The 17,437-nt window shown below is 40.9% G+C and overlaps 1 long non-coding RNA gene across 1 annotated transcript in view; it reads left to right on the forward strand.

Moving 5' to 3' along the window:
* The window catches only part of LOC146893515 (uncharacterized), a 103,751-nt gene that overhangs the window by 36,015 nt on the left and 50,299 nt on the right, over positions 1-17,437 (forward strand). The window contains exon 2 of the long non-coding RNA XR_015738408.1: positions 12,288-12,419. This is a non-coding gene — a long non-coding RNA (uncharacterized LOC146893515). The remainder of the gene's footprint in view (positions 1-12,287; positions 12,420-17,437) is intronic.

Consider the following 17,437-nt stretch of genomic DNA (forward strand, 5'->3'; position numbering starts at 1 on the left):
TATCTGTCTGTCTGTCTATCTATTTGCCTGTCTTTCGTCTATTTGTCATCTAACTAGCTGGTAAATCTATCCCTATAGAGAACATTAGCTGAAATTCTTTTATTGTACAGGATTGTTTTGGCTATCCTGGGTTTATTTTCATTGAATTTTAAGAAGTCCTTAATTTCTCCCTTTATTTCTTCTTTGACTCATTGATGATTCAGCTGAGCATTGTTTAATTTCTATGTGTTTGTGGGCCTTCTGGAATTAGTGTTGGTGTTGAATTCTAGTTTAAATTAAGTCATGGTGATCTGATAAGATACATGGGGTTATTCCATTTTTTTTTGTATTTGTTGAGGTTTGTTTTGTTACTGAGTAGGTGGTCAATTTTTGAGAAGGTTCCATGAGGTGCTGAAAAGAAAGTATATTCTTTTATGTTTGAATGGAATATTCTATAGATGTCTGTTAAGTTCATTTGAGTCATAATTTCTGTTAGTTCCCTTATTTTTCTGTTTTGTCTGACTGACCTGTCCAGTGGTGAGAGTGGAGTGCTGAAGTTTTCCACTATTAGTGTGCGGGGTTTAAAGTATGATTTAAGCTTTAGAAGTGTTTCTTTTACATATGAGGGTGCCCTTGTATTTGGGACATAGATGTTCAGCATTGAGAATTCCTTTTGATGGATTTTTCCTGTGACTAATATGAAATGTCCTTCTTTGTCTCTTTTGATTGATTTTACTTTGAAGTCTATTTTGTTAGATATTAGGATAGCTACACCAGCTTGTTTCTTAGGTTCATTTGGTTGAAAAAAATTTTCCCAACCCTTTATTCTGAGACGATGTCTGTCTTTGAGGTTGAGGTGTGTTTCTTGTATGCAGAAGAAGGATGGGTTTTATTTTCATATCCAATCTGTTAGCTTGTGTCTCTTTATAGGTGAGTTGAGTCCATTTATATTAAGGGATATTAATGACCAGTTATTGCTATCTCCTGTTAATTCAGTTTTTATTATTGGTGATGTTAATTTTTGTGTTTTTCCCTTCTTTGGGATTTGCTGCTGTGAGATCATCAATCGTCTGTGTTTTTGTTGATGTAGCTAACTTCCTTGGGTTGGAGTTTTCCTTTTAGTACTTTGTGTAGGGCTAGGTTTGAGGCTAGGTATTGGTTAAATCTGGTTTTGTCATGGAATATCTTGTTTTGTCCTTTTATGGTGATTGAAAGTGTTGCTGGGTATAATAGTCTGGGTTGGCATCTGTGGTCTCTTAATGTCTGCATAAAGCTTGACCACAACCTTCTGGCTTTCATTGTTTCCAGTGAGAAATCAGGTGTAATTCTGAATGGTCTGCCTTTATATGTTACTTGACCTTTTTTTCCTTTTCAGCTCTTAATATTCTTTCTTTATTCTGTATGTTTAGTGTTTTGATTATTATGTGGCATATGCTATGACCCAGCAGTCTTTTGATAGAGAGTTGTTTAGTTTTCATGGGTTTGTAGGCTTTCTCTTGTTGTTAAAATTCAGCTTTAATCTTCAGTGGATTGAAAAATAATCTTGTGTATCTTTCCCTTGTTGAATATCAAGTGCCCTCTTTTGATTAATTTTGGTTTGAAGTCTGTTTTGTTAGCTATTAGGACAGCTCCACCAACTTGTTTCTTAGCTTCATTGGCTTGGAAAATCTTTTTCCAAATCTTCACTCTGAGATAATGTCTATCTTTGATGTTGAGAGGTGTTTCTTGTATGCATCAGAAGGATAGATTCAATTTTTACATCCATTTGTTTGATAGTCTGTGTCTTTTTATGAATTGAGTCCAGTCATGAATTGAGAGATATCAATGACCAAAAACTGTTAATTCCTGTTATTTTTGTTGTTGTTGTTGGTAGTGTGTGAATGTTTGTGTGTTTCCCTTCTTTTGTTTGTTTGTTTGTTTGTTTTTGGTGTGAGATTATTTATTTACTGTGTTTTCATGTGTGTAGTTAACCTCCTTGAGCTGGAGTTTTACTTCCAGTGCCTTCTATAGGGCTTAAATTTGATTTTATTATAAAATATCTTGTTTTCTTCATCTATGGTGACTGAAAATTTTGCTGGATATAGTAGTTTGGATTGGTATCTGAGGTTTCTTAGAGTCAGGAGAACATCTGTCCAGGCCCCTCTGACCTTTAGTGTCTCCATTGAGGAATTGGGTGTAATTCTAACAGGTCTATGAAGCATGATTAATAAAAACTCAGAGAGAGAAATTGGGATTCAACCTGAAGACCCAAACAGCAAAGCAACCAGCCACTGACTCTTCAAACTGACCTCAGTTTGAAACAACAATCCTGCCTCCAGGAATCTCAGAATGAGACTGTGTTTGAGAGCTATTTCTTCCAATTTTATAATCTTCTCTAGTGCTGGGATAAAAGGTGTGCACTGCTGGGATTAAAGGCAGGCACTGCCCTGTTTCTATGGCAATCAGTGTGGTCACTGGAATTAAAGGTGTGTGTTAACACTGCCTTATGTAAGGCTTACTAGTGGGGCTGTTTTCCTTTCTAATCTTCAGGCAAGCTTTATTTGTTAGAATGCAAGTGAAATGCCACTACAGGAATGCCTTCTTATGTTACTTACTCTTTTTCCCTTGTAGGTTTTAATATTCTTTCTTTGTTCTGTATGTTTAGTGTTTTGATTATTATGTGGTGAGGGGACTTTTTCTGGTCCAATCTATTTGGTGTTCTGTAAACTTCTTGTATCTTTAAAGGCATGTCCTTCTTTAGGTTAGGAAAATTTTCTTCTATGATTTTGTTGAATATATTTTCTGGGCCTTTGAGCTGGGATTCTTTTCCTTATCTTTCTATTACTCTTAGGTTTGGTCTTTTTTTCCTGGATGTTTTGAGTCAGGTTTTTTTTTTTTTTGACTTAACATTTTCTTTGACCAATGTATCAATTTCCTCTATTGTATCTTCTATTCTGTTGGTGAAAATGGTTATTAAGGTTTTTAACGCTTGAGAGGAGGCAGTCGAGTCTTCCCAGTAAGGGACAAAAGGCTATGCAATCTCATGCCTTGACAGCTGCTCTGAGGCTAGCAGCACTCCCACAGAGGGCCAAAGGGATGTCCACAAGGCTCCATCCCACCTAAGAATCTGCCACTTCTTTGCATTCTTGCAAGACAACTCTTCTCATATGCTTTTCTAGTCATACCTGTTTGTCTGGTGCCTTTACTTGGCCATGATATCCTCAGTCACTTTGGGGACACCCTCTCCTTGGCCCGAATTCTAGACAAATTTTTATGTTTAGTTTGCCAGCTCACAAATAACCACATGGAGACTTCTTATTTTTTATGAATGCTTGGCTGATAGTTTAGGCTTGTTTCTAACTAGTTCTTATAGCTTAAATTAACCCATATCTTTTAATTTACATTCTTCTATGTGGCTAGATTACCTTTATCTTGCAAAACCCGTGTTGCTTGCTCTGCATCCCTGGCATCTCCTCATAACTCTCTCCTTCTTCTCCCAGACTCCTCTCTACCCTGAAAATCCTGCCTAGCTATTGGATGTTCAGCTTTTTAAATTAAACCAATCTAAATAATTGGTTTAATACACAATGTACAAAAATATTATCCCACATCATGTCCCCGTTTTTATCTAAATAAAAAGGAAAGATTCTAACTATAACATAGTAAAAGTACATATACTAAGAACAATTATCAGGTAAGAATTACATTTACAAAGTCTAGTCCATTTGTATTTGGCATATTGGGAGAAAATATTCCATTATTTATTCTATCTGGATGAGTCTAAAGCTATGTACCTAACTTATCTTCTATCATAACTAAAGAAAACTATGACTATGACTAGTCTTCAACTCTGTAAAAGATCCCAGAAGGATATAATGCTTAGTAAAACTTTTGTTATGCATTTCTAGCTTAATATTGTTTATTGCTTGTAATTTTATATTTGGTTTTTGTTCCTATTGTATATTGTTGTATTGGGTTTGGATTGATCTTGTTTAGACAAAAGGGGGAGATGATGGGGAAGCTCAACCAATCACATTTGGTTAGGGTGTAGCCACCTGGAGCCCAGGTAGAAAAACTGGGAGATGCAGGTGCGCGCCCTCTCTTTTTGTGGTGCCCACCGGACCTATCAGATTTCAGAACTCCCATTCTTGTAGTGTAAGTTTTTCCCTCTTTAACCGTTAAAGTATTCCTGTTACTCTTGAGCTAGCCTGGTTACTTATCATACTGACCTAATTCGCTACATTTGATAATTATTGATGACTATTAAACTGTATTTATTATCCTAAATAGCTTTCAAAGACTAAAACTTTACATAACCTTTAAAAATGAACATAGGCACAATACTTTAAACAAGAATAGGAACATATATACAGAATTACAAAAGTAACCTTACATTTGTATCAATTTACAAAAGTCTATACCAATGTAAAAATATTTGAGGCTAGTGGTTGATTAAAAGTAGACTCAACAATCTATTCTTTTTATCTCATATTTTTATACTATATCCCCCTTTTTTCTTTCAGAAAGAGATCCTTGAATCTAATCCTTTATTTAGCTTGTTTTCCTGACCATGGCCAATAACAACTTGTAACCAATCCCCTAAATAATGACAAACATCAATAACCCATCAAATGACCAAAAGTCATCCATCCCACCTCTTGGGAATGTGGGCATCATGTTCTCTAGACTGCTTCTTATTGTCTGTGGGTATTGGCATCTCCAGGAGACCCTGTGAAAATTGGAATAATGATCAAGTCCTGGAATAACTAGGTGTGTTATTTGTTGTTCAGTCTCTGTGCAATGGGAAAATGCAAATCTTATCTGAAGTCATGGCTGGAACAGTCTCTGAGGCTGGACCATCTCAGCCAGCAGCCTTGAAGTTGTTCTGAATGCAGAGGCATTCTGAGATGCTGGATCACCTGGACCACCCATTTTCATTGGTGTCTGGTATTGGCAGAGGTTTCTGTTCCTCTTGGTCCCACAACTGTTCAGTACCGAAGAAACACACAGAGGCTTACATTAATTATAAACTGGTTGTACTATTAGCTCAGGCTTCTTATTAACTCTTACATCATACTTTAATCCATAATTCTTGTCTGTGTTAGCCATGTGGCTTGGTACCTTTTATCAGTGAGGCATTCTCATCTTGCTTCCTCTGTGGCTGGGTTATGACTGCTGACTGACTCTTTCCTCTTCCCAGAGTCCTCCTATTCTGGTTGCCCTGCCTATACTTCCTGCCTTGTTGCCCCGCCTATACTTCCTACTGGCCAATCAGTGTTTTATTAAAATACTACAACTGATAGATCTTTATAGGGTACAAGACCATTGTCCCACAGCAGTCTGGTCTCCTTGCTGTGAAATATATGAACTTTCAAAGTTAACATATATGTTTGCATTAACACAAGTATGGAATGTGTTGTGAGGAATGCACAATTCAGTTAGAGATGATTTTTTGCTTTATGTTTAAGTGGGTAAAAAGCATCTGTTACTTTATAAGTTCGTTTGGATTGTGTAATCAAACTGTAATATAAATCTCTATCCATATGAAAGGATGGCATGGATAGAGAGTCATGAGGACTCTGTAACCAACAAGATTTATCATGTGTCAAGTCAGAGCTGTTCCCATGTCAAGGGATCAGCTTACACATCACCTGCCTTGTAGTTGTGATCTTAACCTCTTTGCTCATATTTTTACTCCTTCCACTCTTCAACTGGATTTTGGGAGCTCAGCCCAGTGCTCTGCTGTGGGTCTCTGCATCTGCTTCCATCAATTGCTGGATGAAGGTTCTATGATAACATTTAAGATAGTCATCAATCTGACTACAGGGCAAGGTCAGTTTGGGCACCCTCTTCATTATTGTTTAGTGTCTTAGCTGTGGTCATCCCTTTGAATTCCTGGGACTTTCTCTAGTGCCAGGTTTCTTGCTAGCCCCATAATGGCTCCCTCAATGAAAATATGGTAAAAAACAATGAGATCTTGAAATTTGTATGTAAATGGATGGAACTAGAAAAAACTGTCCTGAGTGAGGTAACCCAGACCCAGAAAGATGAGCATGATATATACTCACTCATACATGGATATTAGCTGCAAAGCAAAGGATAATGGGCCTGTAGTCCATAAAGAAGCTAAGTAACAAGGTGAGCCCTAAGAAAAACATACATAGATCCTCCTGGAAAAGGAGAATAGACAAGATCTCCTGACAAAATTGAGAGCATGGGGGTTGGGGAAGAATAAAGGGTGGAAGTAGAGGAGGAGCAGAGAAGGGGAGAGAGAGGAGAACTTGAGGGAATGGAATAATCGAGATGGAAGAAGGACAGAGATGAGAGCAAGGAAAGAGATATTATGATTGAGGGAGCCATTATGTGGTTATCAAGAAACGTGGCACTAGAGAAATTCCCAGGAATCCACAAGGATGACCACAGCTAAGACCCTAAGCAATAGTGGAGAGGTTACCAAACTGGCCTTGTCCTGTAGTCAGATTGATGACTATCTTAAATATCATCACAGAACCTTATCCAGCAACTCCTGTAGCAGATCACTGTGCTGAGCTTCAAAGTCCAGTTGAAGAGTGGGAGGAGTGAGAATATGAGCAAAGAGGTCAAGACCATGATGGGGACACCCACTGAAACAGTTTTATTACTTACTTTATTATTTACTTGAGCTAATGGGAGCTCACAATTCCAGTCAGACAGGGAAAGAACAAGCACAGGACCAAACTAGACCCTGTGAATGTGGGTGACAGTTGTATGGCTGGGGCAGACTTCAGTGTCTCTAGCAGTGGCACCAGGATTTATCCCTACTTTTTGGAACCCATTCTCTTTGAAGGGATACCTTGCTCAGCCTAGATATAGTAGGGAGGTCCTTGGGCCTTCCTCAAAGCAATGTGCCTTACCATCTCTGAGGAGTGGATGGGGGGAGGTGGGTTTGGAGTGAATGTGGAGGAAATGGGAGGAGAGGAGTGAGTGGGAACTGGGATTGTTATGTAAAATGAAAAAAGATAGTTGTTTTCTTTTTTAAAAAAATTAAAATTAAAAATAAGAAACTTGCAGAAAAAAAACATGCCTATGTTAGTCAGTTTCTTTTACCCTTGAGATACCATTCCCAAGCTAGTCTTTGCTTGTTATAGAAGTCCTATTCTGAACCCTGAAAGAATACTGAGGCTGGCACTCTGTAGCTCCCCATACTTGCTCCCATGCCAATGGACCCAGCTGCTCCTGAACCCACCACACTCTCCCTGGGGGGCCAGGTACTCCTCAGGTAGTTATCTTCTATGTCTCTAGAGCCCCAGTGGACAGGACCCTGCCCTGTGATCTTCATCACCCTGTCAACTGCCAAGTTCCTGGGACGTACGTGCTGGTACTACCTCTCCAGGCTCAAGCAGGCACCTACCCAGGATGAATGGTCTCTCCAGCAACTGGGACCCCTCCACGCTCTGTTTTTTGTTTTTTGTTTTTTTTTTTTCCAGAAAGTCTCAGTGAGGGGCTGTGATGGTCAAGCCTATTTGCTCTTGTGTCTTGTTCATTCACCTTTGTCTCTTTTGTCTTCTGGACTAGATTTTCCCCTCAAAATGTTCATGCCCTTTAACCTAAAGCCTTAGCCTTTGCTATGACACCAAGGTGTAAATCTGTCCCAGCTGTCTTACAGATACCCGCATGGTCCTGGGGAAGGAGTGCTGCTGCTGCTGCTGGATCAACAAGTCTGGCCTGAAGCAAGCTAATATCGAGTCACTCCACACATTGTGTGAAGAACTTTTCCAATACAACCAGGGAAAAACTCTGTTCTGTTCTTTCTGGCAGTCTTCACTCTTCCCATGGCTAGATCCACCCATAGAGACAGTTGTAATCGTCTGTTTTTCTTTTCTCCAAGCAACTTGTCCTCTCTGCTTCCTCCACGAAGATTTGTGAGGTCTCCAAGGTGGCAGTTAACCAAATGTTCTTTACCCATGCCTTTTGCCAAGTGTCAGCTCACTATCTCCTGACTCTCCCTCCCCACATTGTCCCAGGTCAACAGGAAGTAGCCAGATTTGAACAAACACCCGAATAATCAAAAAGATCAGAATGTTCAGTTGGAACATCCAACTTAGCCCTTCATGTTCTGGAAAGTCCCATTCCTGTTCCTCTCTCCAAACCTTGCCCACTCAGAGAGCCTCTGAACAACAACAACAACAACAACAACAACAACAACAACGACAGCCCAGTTCTGCATTCTTGGTGGCCACTACGGCTTCCTCCCCTGAAGTTGCCAGCTGCCCAAATCCCCATCTAATGTGCTCAGCTTTTGGTCATACTTGTGTTCAGATGTCAACCTACCAGAGGAATGATTCTCTGAGGGAGGAGAATCCCAATCAAGCAAGGCCTGTGGGACCACTGACTCTGGAAACTGTTGCTCCTATCTGTAATTTTACACGTGCAAAAGCATCTACGGTGTCTCCATAATACCTGCACTGTAGTGTGTAATCTCATGTGATATGTATATGTAATCTTATGATTGCATCTCATTCTTATGGTACATATGTACATGGATGATCAGGAAGATTAGTTCTCATTAATCTATATAATTTTGATTTATAGAAAATATACTAGGATGTGCTTTATAACTAGATTTATTGTCCCACTCAGACTAACACAAGAAAACAACTTCTCCCCAGTCTGAGACAAACTACACACAATTAGCTCATTTTTACCTCAGAGCAAGTTCAAACTAGATCTTAAGTTAAAAACTTTACAGAAATGCACAAGGAGAAAGTCACAGATGTTAAACCAAGGTTATTAATACAAATCAACCTAAAAATCATGCCGGTCCTTTGTTTGCTAACTGTGTCTGATGAAGACTTATGTCTTGCAGCTTGTCTCTCTGGGCAATGTGCCTTTGGCATTTGGTCACAGTATTACACCAGAAACCTTGGGACCTTGCATTGTCATGGCAAATGGATTTGTTCTTATTGTTTACTCCAAGAATGTACTGATCTTTAGAGATAACTTTGTAACTTTTTTCTTATTGCCTCAAGTCTCTTGTAAAATGTGTACATAAGCAAGGTGATCAGGGAACTGGAACTAAAGAGAACCAGAGATAATTAGAACAAGGAAATTAGAGTTGCAGAATGGACAAGAGAATGACCCTCAGATTGTGTGTCAAGTTATTATAGAAATCTTTCAGTCCTCACTCTGTAGAAGCATTTTCTGAGTTACCCTGGGTAGTGGCTTGGAAACTGAACTTTCTGGGTTCTAAAGACATCGAGGAAGAAAATGCCAATGCCTTTAAAATCCAACCTCACCACCCATCTTTCCTGCAGTCATATAAACAGACTCAAGTTTAAGCGGATCCCAGAAATGAGGTACATAGTATGACACACGAGGAATTATTGATCAGGGGAATACGAGACTCCCCCAAACAATACAGAATATTGTTTACCATTGCTCTTGGTGCCTTTCAGAGAAAGAAGGTAAGACCCTATTGCTAAAGATGTCACACACTCCAGACACAGGACTTGGGGGAATCAGTCTGGATCTGACCTGAAGCTTTGTCTCTGGAGATGTGCTCTCAGCTTCCCGAGGAGCCATGCGATCTGTGAGTTGCTCATGGGGAAAAGTAATCTATATGCCACCCGGCTGTAAAGCCTATGAATTGCAAAAATGACAAGTCATATTCCTAGAGGTGTAGTGGCAACACTTTAAAAAAAATACAGACCAATCTCCCTCACGAACATTGATGCAAAAACATTCAATAAAAGAATGGCAAACTGAATCCAAGAATACATTGGAAAAATCATCAAGCATGATCAAATAAGCTTCATCCCTGAAATGCAGGGATGGTTCAACATATAAAAATCTGGCAATGTTATCAACCATATAAACAAACTGAAAAAAGAACCATATTATCATCTCATTAGATAATAACAATGCCTTTGATAAAATTCAACATCACTTCACAATAAAGGTTCTGGAGAGACCAGGGATACAAGGAACATACCTAGATATAATAAATGCAATATACAACAAGCTGACAGCCAACATCAAATTAAACAGAAAGAAACTCCAATCAATTACACTGAAAACAGGGACAAACATGGCTGCCCACTCTCTCCATATCTACTCAATATAGTACTTGAGGTTCTAGCTAGAACAGCAAGGCAACAAAAACAGATCAGAGGAATATGAATGAGAAAGGAAGAATTCAAACTTTCACTATCTACAGATGATATGATAGTATACATAAGTGACCCCAAGAATTCTACTTGAGAGCTCCTACAGCTGATAAACACCGTTAGTAATGTGGCAGGATACAGGACTAACTAAAAAAAAATTAGTAGCCCTCCTATATACAAATGATAATTGGACCAAGAAAGAAGTCAGAGAAACTAAACCCTTTACAATTGCCACAAACAATATAAAATATTTTGGGGTAGCTCTAGCCAAGCAAATGGAAGATCAGTATGATAAGAACCTTAAATCTTTAAAGAAAGAAGTTGAAGAAGATGTCAGATAATGGAAAGGTCACCCATGCTATAGATCAGTAAGATTAACATAGTAAAAATGGCAATCTTACCAAAAGCCTTCTTCAGATTCAATGCAATCCCTATCAAAATCCCAATACACTTCTTCACAGACCTTGAAAGAGAAATACTCAACTTCAATAACCCCAGAATAGCCAAAACAATCCTGTACAAGAAAGGAACTTCCAGAGGCATCACCATCCCTAACTTCAAACTCTACTACAGAGCTACAGTCATGAAAACAGCTTGGTATCGGAACAAAAATACCAGGTGGACCAATGTAATCGAATAGAAGGTCTTGATAGTAATCCATAATTGTTTTAATCCTTGATATTAATCCACCTGATTGTTGACAAAGAAGCCAAACTTGAACAATGGAAAAAAGAAAGCATCTTCAAAAAATGGTGCTGGCATAACTGGGTGTCGACATATATCAGAATGCAAATATATCCACCTATCTGCCTGCACAAAACTCAAGAAATGAATCAAAGACCTCAGCATATATCCAGTCACATTAAACACTGTAGAAGGGAAATAGCCATGAACACATCGGCACAGGAGACCACTTTCTGAATATACCAGTAGCACAGACACTGAGATTGACAATTGATAAATGTGACCTCCTGAAACTGAGAAGCTTCTGTAAGACAAAGGACACAATCAACAAGACAAAATGGCAGCCTATACAATGGGAAAAGAACTTCACCAAACCCACATCTGACAGAGCTGATCTCCAAAGTACACAAAGATCTCAAGAAACTAGATATCAAAATACCAAATAATCCCATTATATAATGGGATTATATAACCCCCATTATATAATGGGGTACAGATGTAAACAAAATTCTTAACAAAAGAATCTCGAATGACTGAGATAAATTGAAGGAAGTATTCAACTTCCTTAGCTCTCAGGGAACTACAAATCAACACGACTCTGAGATATTATCTTACAGCTGTCAGAATGACCAAACTTAGAAACGCTAATGACAGCCTATGTTGGAGATGATGTGGAGTCATGGGAACTGTTAAATTGCTATCTTATCTGGGGTCATACTTGTGGCCTCCTGGAATTTTCCTGGCACTATGTTTCTCACCAATCCCACAATGGCCCCCTCTGTCAAGATATCTCTCCCATTGCTCTCCCCTTCCCTCCTGCTCCCAAATCAACCATCCTGAACAATCATGTTCCCATTCCCCCATCCACTCTTTTCTCTTCCCCTCAACTCCCACTGGTGGAAGTGTAAACTTGTACAACCTCTTTGGAAATTGATATGGTGGTTTCTCAGAAAACTGGCAATTTACCTCAAGAGCCAGGGATACCACTCTTGGGTGTATACCCCAAGGATTCTCAACCACACCACAAGGCCACTTGCTCAACTATGTTCATAGCAGCAATATTCGTAATAGCTAGAACCTGGAAACAACCTAGATATTCCTCAATTGAAAAATGGATAAGGAAAATGTAGTATATTTACACAATGGACCATTATTCAGCAGAAAAGAGCAATGACATCAAAATTTGTAGACTGTAGGGCCTGGTCTACCCTTGCTCCTTGGGGTGCATCTTGAAGACAGGTTTTGGTTAGCCGGCTAAGCATCCTGTTTATTTCTGTGCTCCCTCTGCCCTAGCCTGGTGATTAGCTGAAGGGCATTGTTTCATCTTTGGTATGGTAATTTCCCACCTGCCTAGGAGGAAATCCTTATGCAGCATCCAGGTATACTAGGTTTTCCCCTAGACTGAGTAAAGGTTGATAGGTCCAGGTATGATAGATTTTCCCCTAGGCTGATCTCCTTTCGAATGACCCAGGTCTCTTGTGTGTTTCTTTCAATCTCCAGGCCTTTTCCCGGACTCATGATTGGTACCGAGGGGGTAATGCAGAATCAGATGTTACAGTAGACAAATGGATGGAACTATAAAAAAAAAATCATCCTGAGTGAGGTAATCCAGCCACAAAAAAGACAAACATGGTATGTACTCACTCATAAGTAGTGGATATTAGATATAAACCAGAGAATAAACAGCTTACAATCCTCAGCCCTAGAGAGACTAGGTGGCAAGGAGGACCCTGAGAGGGATGTGTGGATCTCTTTGGGAAGAGAAAAATGGATGGGGTGTCCTGGGTAAACTGGGAGTGGGTGGGAGGAGAAAGGAGAGGATGAGGGGTGAGTACAAGATGGATCAGGATGGTTGGGTTTGGGGCAGGAGAAAGAGGGAGAGTAATGGGAGAGATATCTTGATAGAGGGGGCCATTGTGGGGTTGGCGAGAAACCTAGTGCCAGGGAAACTCCAGAAATCCACAAGCATAATCCCAGGTAAGCTTCCTGACAGGAGCAGAGAAATGCCTGAACTGGCCTCCTCCTGTAATCAGACTGGTGACCAATTGTCATCATGGAGTCTTTGTCCCGTCCTGATGGAAGTAAATGCCGAGATCCACAGCCTAGCACTGGGCCCAGCTCTAGGAGTCCAGTTGAGGAGAGGGTGGAGAAATGAGCCAGGGGGCTGTCGAGATCACGGTAGGGAAACCCATAGAGACAGGGGACCTGAGCTTGTGGGAGTTCACAGACTCTGGATGGACATCTGGGGATTCAGCGTGGGACCTTCCTCAGCCCTCTGCTTCTGGGTGACAGATGTGTAGCTTGTACTTTTGTGGGGCCTCTGACAGTGAGACCAGGACCTCTCCTTGATACACGGGCTGGCTCTTTGGAACCTGTTCCCTATGGTGGGATGCCTTGTTCAGCCTTGGTTCAGGGGGGAGAAATTTGGTCCTGCCTCAGCTTGGTGTGCCAAATTTTGCTGATTCCCATAGGAGGTCTTATCTATCTGAATAGAGATGGAGGAGGGGTGGATGCAGGGGTGGGAGGGGGGCTGGGGTGGAGAGAGCAGAAGGAGAGGAGGGAGGGGGATCTGCGGCTCGTATGTAAAATAAATACGAAAAGATGATTAAAAATTAAAAAAAGATTATTGATGTGGAACATTTTGTGATTCTACTACAAAAATATCTTTTAAGGAAGTAAATGGAGGCTGGAAAGATACGCCTGAGGTCAGGAGCCCATAATGCTCTTGTAGAGGACATGGTTTCGGACCCCAGGATGATTTCAGCTCAAAAGCACCTGTAGCTTCAGTTCTAGAGGATCCCATGCTGTCTTCTAACATATGCTGGTTCATACATGCCTGTGATACACATAAACATTCTCAGGCACACACATACGAATAAAAATAAAATGAATAAAAATTAAAAAAGACAAAAAGGGTTCACAATGCTAAGAATAGAAGGAAAACATGTAAAAACAAATAGTTTAACTTCTTCATAATAATAAAGAATAATTGGAAATTCAAACACTAAAATATAATTTACAATAGACTACAGCAGGAAATGCTTTGGTACTTCTTGTACAAACGCAAAGGAAGCAAGATGAAAATGCCTCACAGAGAAAATGTACCAAGCCATGTGGCTAAACATAGACAAGAATTATGGGTTAATTTAAGTTATAAGAGTTAGTTAATAATAAGCCCGAGTTAATAGGCCTAACAGTTTATAATTAAATTAAGCTCCTGTGTGTTTCCTTGGGACTGAACAGCTGTGGTACCAGGCAGGTCAACAAATGGTGCCTAAATGTTTGGCAAGAATTTCCACATAAAGCCTGAGAAAGCTTTTAAAAAAGGATGCTAGACAGACGAGGACAGAGTCAAGTGCAGCTTCTTGGTAACTGTCTTTTCTCCAGTAGTCTTCACTTGTTGACAGCAAGCAGAGACAGGGCTCCTTTAAGAGAGGCTTTCTGACTCAGCATTAGCAGCAAAAATGTCACAGCTCTTTCAAGAGGCCATGCCAGCCTGGCAGCGGTGGCACACGCCTTCAATCCCAGCACTCAGGAGGCAGAGGCAGGCAGTAGATCTCTGTGAGTTTGAGGCCAGCCTGGTCTACAAGAGCTAGTTCCAGGATAGACTCCAATGCTATAGAGAAACCCTGTCTCAAAAAACAAAACAAAACATGTTGAGATGCCGAGAAGAGGGTGACCTTTTCCCACACGTGTTTTGCCATCGCAGCTGTAAAGACAGACAGACAGACAGACTTCCTCATGAATGCACTCACGAGGTTAGAGAGAGCTAAGATCCTTTTCTGGTGATCTAGAGCCTTTAGGTACCATGAGTTCTCCCCTGCTGTGTCTGCATCTGAGACTTTGGTGCAAACATCAGAGCTGGTGCTGGGCCAGCATCTGGCTTTTTGCCACAGACAGCAAGAACACAGAAAAACACCTGCGACCCATCTGTCCAGGGAATGACCTTTGGAATAATTTCCACTGTGGACTTGCCTGGCAGGTACAAGCCTGCAGGAGCCAGGGCTTGGGGAAGACCTCCCGTGGGGCAGAGGTTATTTTGGATTGCTTCATACAGTCAAGGCTGTCCAGATATATCAATATTTCTTGATGTTGGCAGATACCTCTGAACTCTTAGCTGCAGGACAAAAGCCTTTCACAGACCAGAGAATGTGGTGAGATCCTGAGGAACCTTAGACCTGGCTGGCCTCTCTCCCAGGGTCTGATCATCTGCAATACATTGAAGGCTGTCATTTAGGGAACTAGCTAGATAGTTTCCTAGTTTCAAAACCCCTCAGTGTACACTGATGTTTAAAATTAGGCTGTTCCTTCTCTCGCCTGTCAGTTGTTCCAGATATATTGACAGAGTTTGGGACACTTATGAGCATGAGGGTTGTGTCAGAAAAATATGGATACACATCCATTAATACTTCTGATGTCTGCTGAGGAGGTCACAACTTCATGTTTATCTATCTATCTATCTATCTATCTATCTATCTATCTATCTATCTATCTATCTATCTACCTGGTTTCTGATTACTGACTGCTGGATGCCCAGTCACAAGCCTGTACTCATATAGATAAGTTCCTACTTGTGACTTTTCCATTGTTTTGGAATTGAAGTATTTCTCCCCATGGAATTTCTGTGCCTTACCCATAAACACATAAAGATACAGTGGACACATATTAGTCAGGATTCAGGAGTGGTTGAAGCCGCTGACACTGGATCTAGAAATGGTTTAGACGACTTGTAAGGGAACCTTCTCAGCCGCAGCTGCTGTCCCTAGCCTGTCTGTCACCATTAATGTGACACCATTAGCCTATCTGGAGGACAGTGCACACCATGCTACCTCATCTTTTCTTTATTAGAGGCAGCATACAAAGAATCACCTTACTTCCCCAAGCGGGAAGCACGACCCTGGGCTGTAACCATCTCTTGACTTGCTAGTCACTCTAAAGAGGCTGTCCAGGCAGCAGTCTCCTCTTGACACCGCTGGAGATCAGGTGTTGAGGTGAATATTGATGGAATCAAGGAATTTTCAAGTCTATATGACATTGTGGTTCACCTCTCTGAAGCCTGAATCTTGACATGGGAACTTTACTAATTGCTACTGACCTTAAAGGCACAGAAATAGTGTAGCATTTGATATTGGCTCAACTACCATTGCAGGAGAAAATACAGGATGTCTACTTCTACCTATATATTAGATCATTAGCAAATACTCTGTAGTTGAATTTCCCAGACAGGATTTGGGACATACCTTTATTAAGGTGTACTAAGGTTTTTCCTGTTTATTTTTTTAATTTTTTTAAAAATAACTGGTAACTGGATCTAGATCTGTGGTGTTCAGAGACACCGTATACACGCCCTGGCTACTGACCAGTAACATTTCATGAAACTTAGGACAGCCTAAGACAATGTTCTGAGGGCCCTGTGGCTGAGAAGGTAAAAAACAAAAAGAATGAAGGTTCATCCCGGGAGGAGATAGACGCATAAGTCCTTGAGTTCTGATGGGACCTTTATCACATTGATGTTGAATTTTCTGATTGGTAAATGAAAGCAGAGCCAGCATACTATAATCTTTCCACATCTTTCTTTCCACAAGACCCTAGCAGGGCAGTGAGAAGTGGTCTTAGGGGGTGTCACAGAGTGGTGGGATTTCACTAATAGGCACCTAATACCCCGAATATCTGGGACTATTTTCTAGTAGAGGATAGGAGCTTGTGGAAGTAGATGAAGGACTTATATTAGGAGCCTGAATCTCATTGTCAGCCTGGCCTTGATGGCTGGGTGAGAGCAGTTTGCTCATGACGTTACCCTCCTCGTGAGATTACAGTAGACAGATACTACTGTTGCCCCAACTGTAGACTCATGACTCACACACGGGGAAAAGCCTAGAGTTCATCAGACTCTGATTGCCTAAGTCAGGTTGCAGGCCATCCCCCCCTTCCTGCTAATTGCTAGTGCATATACTCTAGCTGGCAAAGGCATCTTGTCTTTTCTATGTGGGCCTATGTGGTTCTACCACATGTTGGACTGGCATATCAGAGTTTTGTCAGGGTCAATATGAGATCCTTCTTTGTATCCATGGGAAACTATTCTGAATCTGGTTTGAGGACCAGCCTAGTTGCTGTGACTCAGAATCTGAGCCATCTGAGACACCCTGTCAGCTAGAAGGCCCTGACCCCAAAGAAGACTAACCTTCCTTCTTGGGCTAGGCGTGTGGCTTAGGTGTCTTATGGTGGTTTGATGGCCCAGTGAGAACAAAGTTCCTGGCATGGAGGTGCTGGAGTTATTGTTGTCATATGGATGACAAACTGCGTTGACAGAGAGAGTACACTGTCTATCTCTGGAGAGTCTGTCACTGGCTTAAGGACCTGAATGTTATATCCTACACTCTGGGGTCAGCAACTGCAACAAAGCAAATCCTTCTCATGAAAGCATCTCACCATCTACATCCCATTGCTGATTTTATATCCATTTCTAGCATCACCACACGCTTAACTCCCTGGAGCGTAGCCAACTCTGTTTCCATGAAAAGTCAGGTCCTTGATGCATACACATCATCATTGCTCAGGGACTTAACCCACAGTGTCAACTCACATTCGTAAGCGATTTCCCTGAGGTATATCCCTAGCCTGCTCTTTCATTCGACTTGAGAGTCAAGAGA

Source organism: Myodes glareolus, chromosome 7, assembly GCF_982192425.1.
Source record: "Myodes glareolus chromosome 7, mMyoGla1.1, whole genome shotgun sequence".
Lineage (NCBI taxonomy): Eukaryota > Metazoa > Chordata > Mammalia > Rodentia > Cricetidae > Myodes > Myodes glareolus.